Consider the following 12,543-nt stretch of genomic DNA (forward strand, 5'->3'; position numbering starts at 1 on the left):
CTCAAGTCCCCCCACCAGAGTGCAGGACTCAAGGAGTGAAGGAAGCCCAACCGGTATCCAAGATCCGCGGTGGGGCTGTTTGCCGCACGCTGAAACCGCAAAAATGCCGCTGAACTGAAAAGAGCCCATAGCTGCCAACGACCACCAAATTGCTGCCGCAGGACTCCTCCAGACGTCCTCCCTCTTGTCCCCACGTCTGAGGCCCAGGAACACAGGATCTGCATCGCTGCAACAGGACAGAATCCAACTAGACCACTCTTCAAACCAGAGGTACTGTTGAGACTTTGGGTACTTACCTCAGTGTCTTTAGCTTTGCTCTTCTCAGTTGAGACTTGCGGTGGCTACTTTTGTTGGAGTTGATTTCAACTCTGCTTTCCACAAGTATAACAGCTTGTGACCCTACAAGTGATTTCTACAAAACTCTGTGTGAAAGTCTTTTATTAACATCGAAATGCCTCAGCTCCATAGACTGGGTCTATTGACATTGGCTTTCCTGGCTCCCTGCAGACTCTTCTAGTCCATTGACTTTGATATGTTCTGTCCCTCAGAGGTGATAACTTGTTTGTAGACTTTTATTGCTGGGAAAGGTTTTCATTGGAAGATTTAAAGTATAGTACTTTCCTTGTGAATGAAGTCACCTCCGGGTGTAGGAAGTGTGTAAAAAGCATCTCTAAAGAGTATCCACTAAACTTGTGCTGATCCTGGAAGAGTATTTTAAAGTATATTTAATTGTTACATATATTGCCCTTATTAAAGAACGCTTATTTAAAAACTGATGTTAAATAAATTAATATAGCTTTATAGACCTGCAGCTAGGGTCGTAACGGACGTTATGGGCCCTCAAGACAGAGTTAATGCCCTGAGGGACGCAAGGCTCTTTAACGAGGTATGAGGGACCCAAACCCAGATGATAACATCTATAGCTGACCAGGGTGCAGAAAAACATACATTCAAACTGAAGAAAACATCATAAAAGTTCCAGTCCATAGTGAACAGTCACTGAAAACAGGAAAAACTCAATTTCCCAGCAAGCTAGGTCCAAGTTCATGATAGGTCACCAAAACATGTGACCCCAATCCTCCACTATCAGTAGGTAAACCCCTCCAAATAGGGACCAATAGTGTATCTCCCCCTCTTTCGAGGCTGCAAACTTTGAACAAAGGAAAGGAACGTCAAATTGTAGTTGCCGGCAGTGGACCTCTGCAAAGATCTAAAGCATGTCAGATTGGCTTGTCCAAAGTCACTAAGCAAAAACAAGAAACAATCAAGGGTTACCTGATGAATATATTAACCCTATTCAATATGCAAGGGCGGGAGAGAAAACAAAAAAGCAAATCTTACATGGAATGTAATACAATAATTCACAAGCGTGGTCCGCACCCTGTATTCCTCTAGTCGTGCGTGATAATGCTTGCCTCTGTGTCTTTAATAGAATTAAGACTTTCTAAGGAAGTTGTTCTGGAAAATCTTTATTCTATGTCAAGACCGGAGGCTCACATTATGCTGGTTTAAAGCTTACTTTCCACTATGGGTCCAGGTTGCTCTACCGGCCTCAGGTAGAATTGCTTAAAAATACTCACCTGCCCAGGCTTTGGAGGCCATGGCACCTCACACAGAGTGAGCGCCAAAGAGATGCGTATCTATTCCTGCCTGAGAGAGCGTCCAACGTATCCAGCGCGCCAGTTTTGGTGCCAAAACTGCTTTATGTGGCTTGCGAAGTGCTATCAAAAGTTGTCCGTTAGGAGAGATCCTGAGTGGCGCGGTCACCTCCTCGTAGACCTTCAAGCACTTGACGAGGCAAAGCTTAGGCTGTTCTGTAAAGTGAGGATATGTATTTGTATTTTGTATTTATTTTAATTTATATAGCGCTTTAATCCAAGGCGCTTTATATGAGGAACAAGAAAATACAACAAGCAATACATGACATTAAATGTAAACCAGAAAACAGTACAAGGAACAATGTACATTATTTATGAGGTTAAGTGCAAGTGGAGAGGGACCAAAGTGAGAGAGGGGGAGGTGGATGGGAGGTGAAGGTGGCTTCAGTGGAGAAAAGAAGAAAAAGAAGCTAAGGGGTGAGTGGAAGAGAGGATTTTAGAGAAGTGCGAAATTAAGGGTAGGAGGTAATAGAGTGAACGGCACTCTAGAATTGCATTTGGCTCTCCTGGATATATGAAACACTATGCCGTCAGGCGAAAAAAGGACCTGCCTGCTAGGTCGAGTGCTCTGACATCTGAGACCCTTCTGCAGGAGACTAAGCATAAAAGCGTAGTGAGCTTACCGGAAAGGGCAGTGCGAGAACTCCTCATTATGAGGCCAGGAAAGAAAAAGATTTAGTACTCTGTTAACGTCCCACAGAGTGTTGTAACGGGACGGAGGTGGTACCGAGAGGCAGGTGCCCTTAAGCAGCCTGCACACTAGGTGGTGTTCGCCTGCTGGTACGCCCTCCACGAGGTTGTGGGCGGCTGAAATGGCGGAGCGGTAAGCGTTAACTGTCCTATAGGCGAGGCCCCGCTCTACTAATGAAGCCAGAAAGTTCAAAATTTCATCTATAGGTGCTGAAACCGGATGGAGCCCTTGGTCCAAACACCAGCATGTCCAGGCGCTCCAAGAGTTAAGAGTACCACTTGTAGGTAGCGTGGGCCCAGCCCTTCTCGATGAGACTGACCGCCCTGGGAGAGATGCCTGGGACCCTCCATTTTGACCTGAAATCCTCCAGGCCGCCAGAGTCAATGACTCGCTGAGAAGGCGTGGCTTTGGCCCGCCAGACCTGCTAGGAGATCTGGAGAATGGGGTAGAAGGATTGGAAAATCTGAGGAAAGTTCCAGTAGAACTGAATACCATGTCTGAGATGTCCAGACTGGGGCTATAAGGACAAGCTCTGCCTGTTCCTGACGGGCCTTCGCCAGGGTCCTCGCTATCATGGTGAAGGGGGGAAAGGCGTAAAGAATTGCCCCTGGTCCACTGCTGTAGGAATGCATCTGTCGTTGCGGCTGCCGGGTCCGGTCTCCAGCTGCAAAACTCTGGAAGCTGGGAGTTGAGGCAGGAGGCAAAGAGATCCTTGGTCATGGGGCCCCATACTCATTGAAGCCGGCAGAAGAGCTCTCTGTTGAGCCTCCAATCGCAGTGGTCGGTGGAGTAGCGGGAGTGCCAATCCGCGACTACGTTTCTGAAACCTGGAGGTACTGCGCCGTGACGGAAATGCAGTGTTCCAGGTACAAATGCCAAAAATCCTTGGCTAGTTCTGCTAGCGGCCTTGACTTGGTGCCACCCAGATGATTGATTCATATTACTGCAGAAATGTTGTCCAATTTCAGCAAGATACAGCAACTCACTCTACCTCTGATGAAAGATTGCACAGCAAAAGAGCCTGCTAGAAGCTCAAGGCAATTTATGTGCATATCCAGTTCCTGAAAGGACCAAGTTCCCCCTGTGGCCACTGCGCTGCATCTCGCGCCCGAGCGCCTGGCGTCCGACTCGAAGATCGCCCTGCCATTCCAGACCTCAATATGCGTGGGCCACAAGATGAGCTCCGTCCTTGCCTGTGGCGATAGAGTTGGACGTTGAGAGTAGGAAAAGCTGTGTCTCAGATGTCAGCCTTTCAGCCTCTGTAATTCCCGGTAGTGAAGGGGGCTGGGCAATATTACATGTATGGATGAGGACAATAGGCCTCTTACGCTCGCCAACTCCCAAAGGGAGATGACGTTCCCCTGTAGAAGCTTGCGAATTTCCCGACGCGGGGCGTGCATCTTGGCGGTAGGCAGGCGGAGTTGCGAGCTTTGTGTATTCACAATTAATCCCAGGAATTCTAGGTTCCTGGAGGAATAGAGAACCGATTTCTCCTAATTGATGAGAAAACCAATGTTGTGCAAGAGATCTATGGTGAGACGGGCTTGCTGTTGAACTAGAGCCTGGGATTGAGCCATGAAAATGTCGTCTAGGTATATAATCAGTCTGACAACTTTTTCTCTGAGATGAGCCACGACTGGCCGCAGGAGTTGGGTAAATGCCCAGGAGGCCGAAGAGAGCCCAAAGGGCAAGTTCGTACGTTCCCAGTCCTGCTCCTTCCAAGTGAACCTGAGGTAGCTCATGTGTGCCGGATGAATGGGTACTGCCAGATAGGCATCCTTGTGGTCTAGACGAATCAGCCAGTCGCCTGGTCTCAGGAGGTCTCTGAGCATGTGGATCCCTTCCACCTTGAATTGGCAGTCCACTATGAAGTCGTTCAACATCTTGAGATTTATTACTGGACACACTTTTTGTTTTCTGCGAACCAGAAATATAGGGCTGAAGAAACCACCCGTACTTGAGCACAGGTGTATGGCCCGCTTCTGGTGGAGCTGAAGTACCTTGCTGTCTAGCGCTGCTGTGTCCTCCTCGGACATAACTATCTGCGCAGGGCGATAAGCTTGGAAGAGCTGAGCAAAAAGCTCTAGGCGCAAACCTTGCGCTGCATCCCGAATCCAGGCATCCCCTGATGAGTCCCAAGCCCCATGGGTGACTGGTGCTGGCGCTGTTATGGTTGCACTGACCTGTAGGCTGTTGGGCAGGCTATCTGGCTGCTCTCCTCCAGCTGTGTCCTCTACCTTGTTCCCTGGGTGGGAAGAAGGTTTCTGAAAGATCTTGCCAGGAATTGTGCTGGTCTCTTCCATGTTAGGGTCCCCTGTCAAAAGATTATTGGCCGGAGGAGTGACACCTGCCTCGTCCGGCCCGATAACATTTTTCTGGAAGCAAATACTCTTTTAATAGAGGCTTGAGCATTGTCTAACACAGTGAAGGTACCTACGAACTTTGACATTTCTTTGACAAAGGGAATCTCCGTATTAGAGCCCCTGAGCTGCTGGCCCAATTTAGGATACATTTTTAGGAGAATGCTCTTTCAGCGTTCCGTAGAAATGGCACAGTTGGCGTTCCCTAGCATGCAGAGTGCCCTCTGGGACCAACCTGCCAGAATAGCGGGGTCAATGGATTGCCCGTGTTAATGGCCTCTTCTGCCAGATCCATGATTTTTGCTAGAGGTCGCCTGATGTCAAGGACCTTGTCTTGATAAGAACGCCAGTCACGATTGATACCTTTCTTTAGATCCTTAACGTTCTTCTCTAGGAAGGTGATCATCTTGGTGTCTAATTCAAGGGTCAAAGCCACCTTGCTGGGAATCTCTGGTCGAGGGCTCTCAGAGCGGAGCTTGGCTCTGCCTTCTTTTTCCAGTGGACGACGCAGTCTGGCCTTAATATATTCAGTTGCTCTTGATGACGGTTCTCAGTGTGTTGACCTGGGGTGGATCGAATCTTCCGTAGTGAACATACCCTCAAGAGTGGGAAGCTTTCTGGATTTCTGCTTGGGAATTGGGACTGCCTTATTCCGAGAGGTAGAGGGTCTAGACTCTACTGTATGCTTGTCCTCCTCTGAGGATGGGAGGGGGGGGGGAAGTCTGGTGACCATAATGGCGCTCCCCTTGGAAATAGTAGTCATCAGCTCCCTGCTGGGCTTCCTCCAGGCTCGAGGGTCTGCCACCCGCATTGTCTTTCTCGGGGTGAGAGGGTATGCTATTGGAAGGGGCTTACTTCCTAGTAAGAAAGGCTTTTTTATCCTGGAGAAGGCATCTGAGATGGCAGTTGTGGCTTGCTCAGGCTGGCTTGGGGAGGGTAAAAGAGGCCTTATGCTTACGAGCCGCTGTACATACCCCATCTGACAGGTGCTTTCTCTTATGGGTTCTCTTCCTTCCCAGCTGAGGTGCTGTTTGTGAATGCTCTTCCATGCTGTCTAAACGGTGTTGAATGGGTAATAGCGTTTCGCAGACAACTTTTTTTATAGTGGTTTCCGCAGAGGATCCTAAAACCCTCTTGAAACGATCTGCCATTGCCACGTCGTTGAACTCATAAGCCGCCTCCTTTGACCAAGCTTGAGCAGCCTGAGGGGGGGGGGTGTATTGAGCTGCCATTATAGTATAGTTTCTTAGCACTTTTTTTTATAGTGGGAGCTTTCACTGCCTTCTCTCCAACCCACTATTAATTGTATAAGGTATAATCCTTCTCCTTACCTCTTTATTTTTTTGTAATTCAGGTGAAAAATAGATATTAAACTGCAGAATATTGAAAATCCTTCACTCCGGCACGCGCAAGCACCAGAGTAGAGTTAAGCACCAAAAGGAAGCAAGGGCTCCCTCTTGTAGCCTCGCGCGTAATGGCTCCGGCCCGAATAAGCTCCGTGCAGCTTCTGCCTATCTCACGGAACGTTATTGAAAGCAGGGGAGGTGCGCGCGAGCGTCCCAAGGCACGAAAACAGCTGATGGCAACTTCGTATGGAAGCTCCGGTACGAGAAATCGATTTATGACGCTGGCCTGAGAGGAGCTGGCGTTGGAATGAGGAAAGAAAGCATGGCGTGTTTGCACGAGTGAGAAGGTAAATAAACACAGGCTACGCAAAATGTGTAGTTTAAAATAAACAATCTAACAATAAAAGCGCAATGAGGAAATAAGGGCTCCAGGCAGCAGTGATGAAGAAACAGTAATTTATTTCATTACAGCGACAGCGGCCTATGAGAGCCGAGTGCCAACATGTCTCTCTCCCTGCAGTCTCTGTCTCTCATCCACATTCTTAGAATAACATTCTTAGAACTTAATGAGCTCATAGTGCAGCTCAATGTTTAACTAGGATCTGGTAATACATTTCTATGAACTTGTTTTAACTTACACTTACATCATAACACGCAACATTAACAATATTAGGAATAACATCTAAGAAGCAGTATCACTGATCTATAATGTATATATGCTCATTTAACACAAAACAACAATCCGATAAAATATGATAGAATTAAATGAACTTATCTCTTGCTGTGAGCAGCAAAGAAAGAGGGGGAGATTTTGGAGGATTGGGGTCACATGTTTTGGTGACCTATCATTAACTTGGACATAGCTTGCTGGGAAATTGAGTTTTTCCTGTTTTCAGTGACTGTTCACTATCGACTGGAACTTTTATGATGTTTTCTTCAGTTTGAATGTTATGTATGTTTTTCTGCACCCTAGTCAGCTATAGATGTTATCATCTGGGTTTTGGTGCAGCAAAACTTGCTGCAGAGCTCTTTCTATGTAAAGTAAATGAAGAGAAGCATAATGTCTTGACATAGAATACATTTTTTAGCAACCACGCAGGCCATGTTAAAAAAAACCTACGAGTGTCTATTGAGATCTTGCCAATATCTCCTAAGAGATATTTAATTGGGGACATTGTGGGCGGGATCTCGATGTCCCATAAAGTCTCAGCCAGTTGCTGCCAGAATTGTGCAGTCGGTGGACACTCCCAAAACATATGTATAAAATATGCTGGCGATGACTTACATTTCCCACAAGAATCCCTAGCCCAAGGGTTGAACTTATTTTTTTTTTTTAATGAAACCTCCTGCCACTCTTAAAATAAACCCTACTCTCCCTGACTGACTACTTCCAATGTCCCAGGATTCATCCCATCCCTCCCCCCTTCCCTGTGAAGACACTTCACCCACACATAAATCGCTCCTTGGATGCTCCACAATAACCGTATCATGCAGAAATGCTGTATCCCATCACTTTAAATGTGATTACAATGCAACAAAAACAACGAATTTCAATGAAATGGAAGATGGGAGGGGGGTGTAGGGGGGTTGGATTGGGGTTGTCAAAGTGGGGGGGATTCAGAGAGGCCTGGAGGAGTCTCCACCGGCTTTTATTTCCATGAAATTCGTTGTCAAAAATTAATTGCAATCGCAGTAAAGGATGCCAATAAACAGGTGGATTAACATGACACATTTAGTGCTCCAAGTCTAGTTGGACAGAGAAGCTCTGTGTTGGGGTCAAACAAATTCTCTAATACTAATTTCTAGCTAGGAACAAACTTGGGAGATTCCTCATACAGAGCATAGGAAATCTTATTTCATTATGAGAATGTCCCAGTCTACTGATCCACATATTGTATTCAAAGGAATCTGTTCTCTTCCATCTCTGCAATTGGCAGCCTGCAAGAGATGACAGATTAATTTCCTATCTCGTTTAGCCATAGCTTTTGGACCTGAATCTCTTATCCCAATAGCACACGTTTGGATCCTCTGGAAACTTGTACTATAGAATGAGCTTCTTGTTTTATTTCTTTTTAGCCCCCAAGAATTATTTCCAATAAGGTTTTGGCCGATATTGCCTCTCTTGTTAAAGGAATACATTTATTTTAAGACGTGCAAATTAGCCGTATTCTAAACAGGTGGTTCAAATACATAGTTCAACAGTTTTTTTCTACTGTATTGAAATCTGACATCTGCAATTTGCACACAGATTTGTTAAGAAGGTGTAACATTACACAGACTTGGCATTTTCTTTTTCTTTGCTGTGCTTTGCTTTTTCTTCAGTTAACTGTTTTATGCATTAATTAACATGAGACACTTGACATCTGCGTCTAAAATAATGACGTCTGTTAAAATAGTTAAATATTGAAATGTAAACCTAGAAGAATAATGCTGTTTGTCCCCCTTATGTATAACTTTAGAAGACGCACATTTGCGGCACACTGCTCCAAATCTTAGTATAGGCCTGAACCACAAAGGTTTTGTTGGTAGCAATGGCTGAGAATCGTGGTTTATTTTAGGAGGGGAGAGAGGGCTGTAGGCAGTACAGTGTGTTAGGGAGAATTGTCATTTCTGTGCCAATTCCCTTTGACCTTAGAGATCCCCATCTCTTTAGCTGGATTTAGGGCTTTTACATTTCTACTCCTGAGTGAGTGATATGATGATAGTTTATTTATATAGCGCCTATACACAATGTGTTTCAAAGCGCTTCAAGACAAGGGAAAATACAATTTCTCACAGGCCATGAACAGTAAGCATGTGAAATTAACTATCTTACTCGGCCTGACGACATTTCAGTTGGCGAACAAGTAAGGGTAGGGGGGGAGGAGACAGACGATGTTTATATCATACTAGGTCCAGGGACAAATCTGAAAGAGTAAGTGAATGGAAGAAAGTAAGGGGAAGAAATAGGAAAAGGGAGAGGAGGAGAGAACAGAGAGTAAGCAGTCAAGAAAGAGTGGAGAAGCAAGAGGGGAGAGCGCATTCAATTGCAGAAGGCAGTAGTAACACATAAAGTTGCAAGCAAGGATACAAGATGAATATGGGAACAGCATGATTCAGGGCCACCATGAGTACAAGATGCAAAGGAAGTTCAGCATGGGAGTTGAGAAAGGGTGACGCGCCGTGAATCAATTAAGTCCATAAAAGTCAAATCCAGCATTTGCCACAAGACGGTGATGGTGAAACCAGAATGTATCAGGACAGATTCCTGCTGAAGTAGACTGAAGGGGGTTGGAGCAGGGTAGAAGGACCAAGCAAAACAGGCAACACCTGTGTTTGAGAAGGGGGGAGGGCACAAGGGAACATCACAGGGGGACCAGAGGGGGTGGGGATGGCCTGTGGGGACAGAGGCAGTAAACACATGTTGGTGCATGCTTACCTGCTGTCTGAGCCGGGGGTCGGGCCCTGGGTCCTCCCTGTCCAAACAGGAATTGCCCTTTGCTTCAGACGCCCGGGCTGCAAAGGAAAAGAGGCTTAAGGGCTCCCTAAGTAGGGAAAAGAGCTGCAAGCAGGAAGGCACCAGGTGGGCGGGGCTTGCTAAGTGGTGAAAAGAGTGGCAACCAGGAAGGCACAAGGTGGGGGGGGCTTAGGTCAGGTGACCTAGATCCACTTGCACCTGCCTCCTAGCTGCAACGTACTCATGTGGTTTCCTGACTATGATTTTCTATGTTCCTTACTGTTTTATAGAGTCTGGTAAACCCCATAGGCATCTGCTTTTGCATGGTGACACACTGCACCTTTTGTGCAGTGCCACTGAGACTCCTCTTAATGCTTAAATACCTTTTCTTGGGTGAACTACAGTTCCCAAGAATAGTAAGATGACCCCTGTCTGTCTTACCTTTATTTTATGGGTCCAGCACACACCACCCTATGTGGAGTGCCGGAGGATTACTTGGTAATTCCTTTAGCCCATTCCTCATGTAACATTTTGTTAAACTAACTCACTTGAATGGCTGGTGGCCGTGGTTTCTTTTTTACTACCTAGTGACATGTATCTGCAGGCTGATACTTCAGCTAGCTGCAGTGCTGCACCAAAGGGTGACCATTTTCCCAAAATGGCCACTGTCTTCTTTTTTTCGCCATTTCTTGTCAGTTCGTTTCTTCTAGGCTTTTACTCTGGTATTTGCCTCAGATTTGAACCCTTTGTGTAGTTTGTCTTTGGCTGGCTTCAGCCCTGAAGACCGACCAGGCTCCAGTCTGTCTGGAAAAGCAGGAAGGGATGGAGGGTCCAGAAACTTCCCTTTTTTTGTCTCTAGTTGTGACTGAGTGAAATCAGTTCTTATTGGCTGACTGGCTGTGCTGAAAGGGTAGCCACCCTGCTATGTGATTGAGAGCCTAGGGGTGTGAATGAATGGGAACTTGCATAAAAAGCAGGGTTTTTGGAACTAGAAGCAGAGTCGACCACTGGAGGACAGAATCCGAAGCAAGAGGACGAGAGGAGATGCCAGCAGCACCCTCCTGGACTGCAAAGTGCCCGGTGAAGCCCTGCAGCTGTGCTGAGCCAGTTTTCGATTCGACAAGGAAGACCCGCAAAGGGCGACTTCCTCCCTTAGGCTGGTGGGACCAACTAGCCTCGAGACAAACTCTATTTTGGCGCAACCCCGACTTGCTGCTTCTTTCCATGGCTGCAGAAGCCCAATACCCGGGCTACTTCGACCACTTGTGAGTGCATTGTCTTCTGAAGTCTGAATCTGGCCAGAACTTTGTAGGCATCCAGAGGACCCTACAGAAGAAAGAAATCGTCCAGAGTCCAGGACCGAGGGATCAAGGAAATCCTAACCAGAGCTTTTCGTTCTTCATTGATGCTGAGGAAAAGGCGCCAAAACCACAAAGATCCACTGAATCGACGGAAATCCATTGCTGCCGAGCCCCTATCTCGAGTGCTGCCGCAGGAGCCCACCAGACTCCCTTTCGTCACCACAACCAAGGACCAGGAACAAGGGTCTACTGCATTGCATCGTGAAGGCAACCAGCTGGAATACTTTCTTCATTTTCAAGGTACTGTGGGGATTGGGGTATTGTATCTTTTTGCCATTTCGGGTGCTTCCTATCTTTGGGAGTGCATTTTAACCCAACAAGTTGACCTCAACTTACCTGCATTGGCCTTAGAGCTTGTGGTTTCTAAAGGTGACTCCTCTTGAGTTGCTGTGATTTCTCTTTCGAACACTGACTATTTAAGAACAACATTTTTCTAAGAAGAGCATTAGATCTTGGACTTTGTCCGTTGACACTGACTGTCCTGGCTCCCTAAAGGCCACCTTCTGAATCTATTGGCTTTGGCTGTGCTTGTTCCCTTACAGGTCTTAAATGTTGGACGCTTTAATGCTGGGATATTTGACTGCTTCCATCCCTTTGGGAGAATCTAACTGTTCTTATAGCCTTGTTCTTATAACCTTGTTCTTATAACCTATCAGTCTGTTCTGATCTAACCCTAACCTTTCCTTCCTGAAAAACTCCATATTGCAAAGGTGATACTATATAAATGTTATACTGACCTCAAATGACGTCACCTCCGGGTGCTGGAATATGTGTAGCATATGCCTGTTTTACTCGCCTGCTTTGTTCACTATTTGAATTGAATCCTATCATGCAATTAATGTTACATCCAATTGCTGCTTTTTAAAGAAAGTGTTAAATATATGTGTATAAATAAATAATTATTTTTTTATAACTTTAGGTGTGTAAGTGTTTACTTGAATATCTGTATTTACTTGTTTCATTGCACATTTCTACAGCACACATTACCCCTCTTAATATAAGCCTGGCTGCTCAGTCACACTAACAACTTGTGTAGTACAGGCCTATATTAAACTGTGGGTCTAATACCAAGGAGATAAGTCTTGTGTAGTCCCACACCAATTGGACTGAACTAATTCTTACCTAACACACAGAGCCTAGATTATACATACAGGCCAAAGAAACACTGACACACTAATAATAATGGTTTATTTGGTATCAGTCCAATATACTGACTAGAAAATGCTGAATGCGCATTCAGCATTTTCAAAAATTCGGACTCCTATTACATCGACCGGACAGGTGTGTCCCCTGCTTCCCTTGGTCACTGTAATAGGAGTCGGGAGTTGAAGGGGTGTCCCCAGCTTCCATTAGATGGAGAACCGAGCATAGAAATTACTCAACTGCATTATTGATTCTTGTATAAATGAATTTGATCTTCCATCGAATGTTGCTAGTAGTTGCTACCTTTTTAAAGTTTGCTTAATTGGCCTTGTGTATATATAAATAAGTAATATAATTGGAGAGACCATCTGCCTTCTGAAAATTTCGGTAGTAACCTGTGAGACCTAAGAAGGCTCTCACTTGGGTCTGAGAAGTGGGGGTGGCCCAGTCTTGTACAGCATGTACTTTACCCCTCCTAAGATAAGCCTGGCTACTCAGTCACTCTACTGACCTGTGTAGTACAGGCCTATATTAAAGGTTGGGTCCCC

The 12,543-nt window shown here is 45.9% G+C and overlaps 1 protein-coding gene across 1 annotated transcript in view; it reads left to right on the plus strand.

Moving 5' to 3' along the window:
- The window catches only part of LOC138480807 (pre-mRNA 3'-end-processing factor FIP1-like), an 889,709-nt gene that overhangs the window by 649,436 nt on the left and 227,730 nt on the right, over positions 1-12,543 (plus strand). The gene's annotated exons all lie outside the window — the stretch shown is intronic.

This window comes from Ambystoma mexicanum, chromosome 5p, assembly GCF_040938575.1.
Source record: "Ambystoma mexicanum isolate Mex_15411 chromosome 5p, UKY_AmexF1_1, whole genome shotgun sequence".
In the NCBI taxonomy this organism is placed as follows: domain Eukaryota; kingdom Metazoa; phylum Chordata; class Amphibia; order Caudata; family Ambystomatidae; genus Ambystoma; species Ambystoma mexicanum.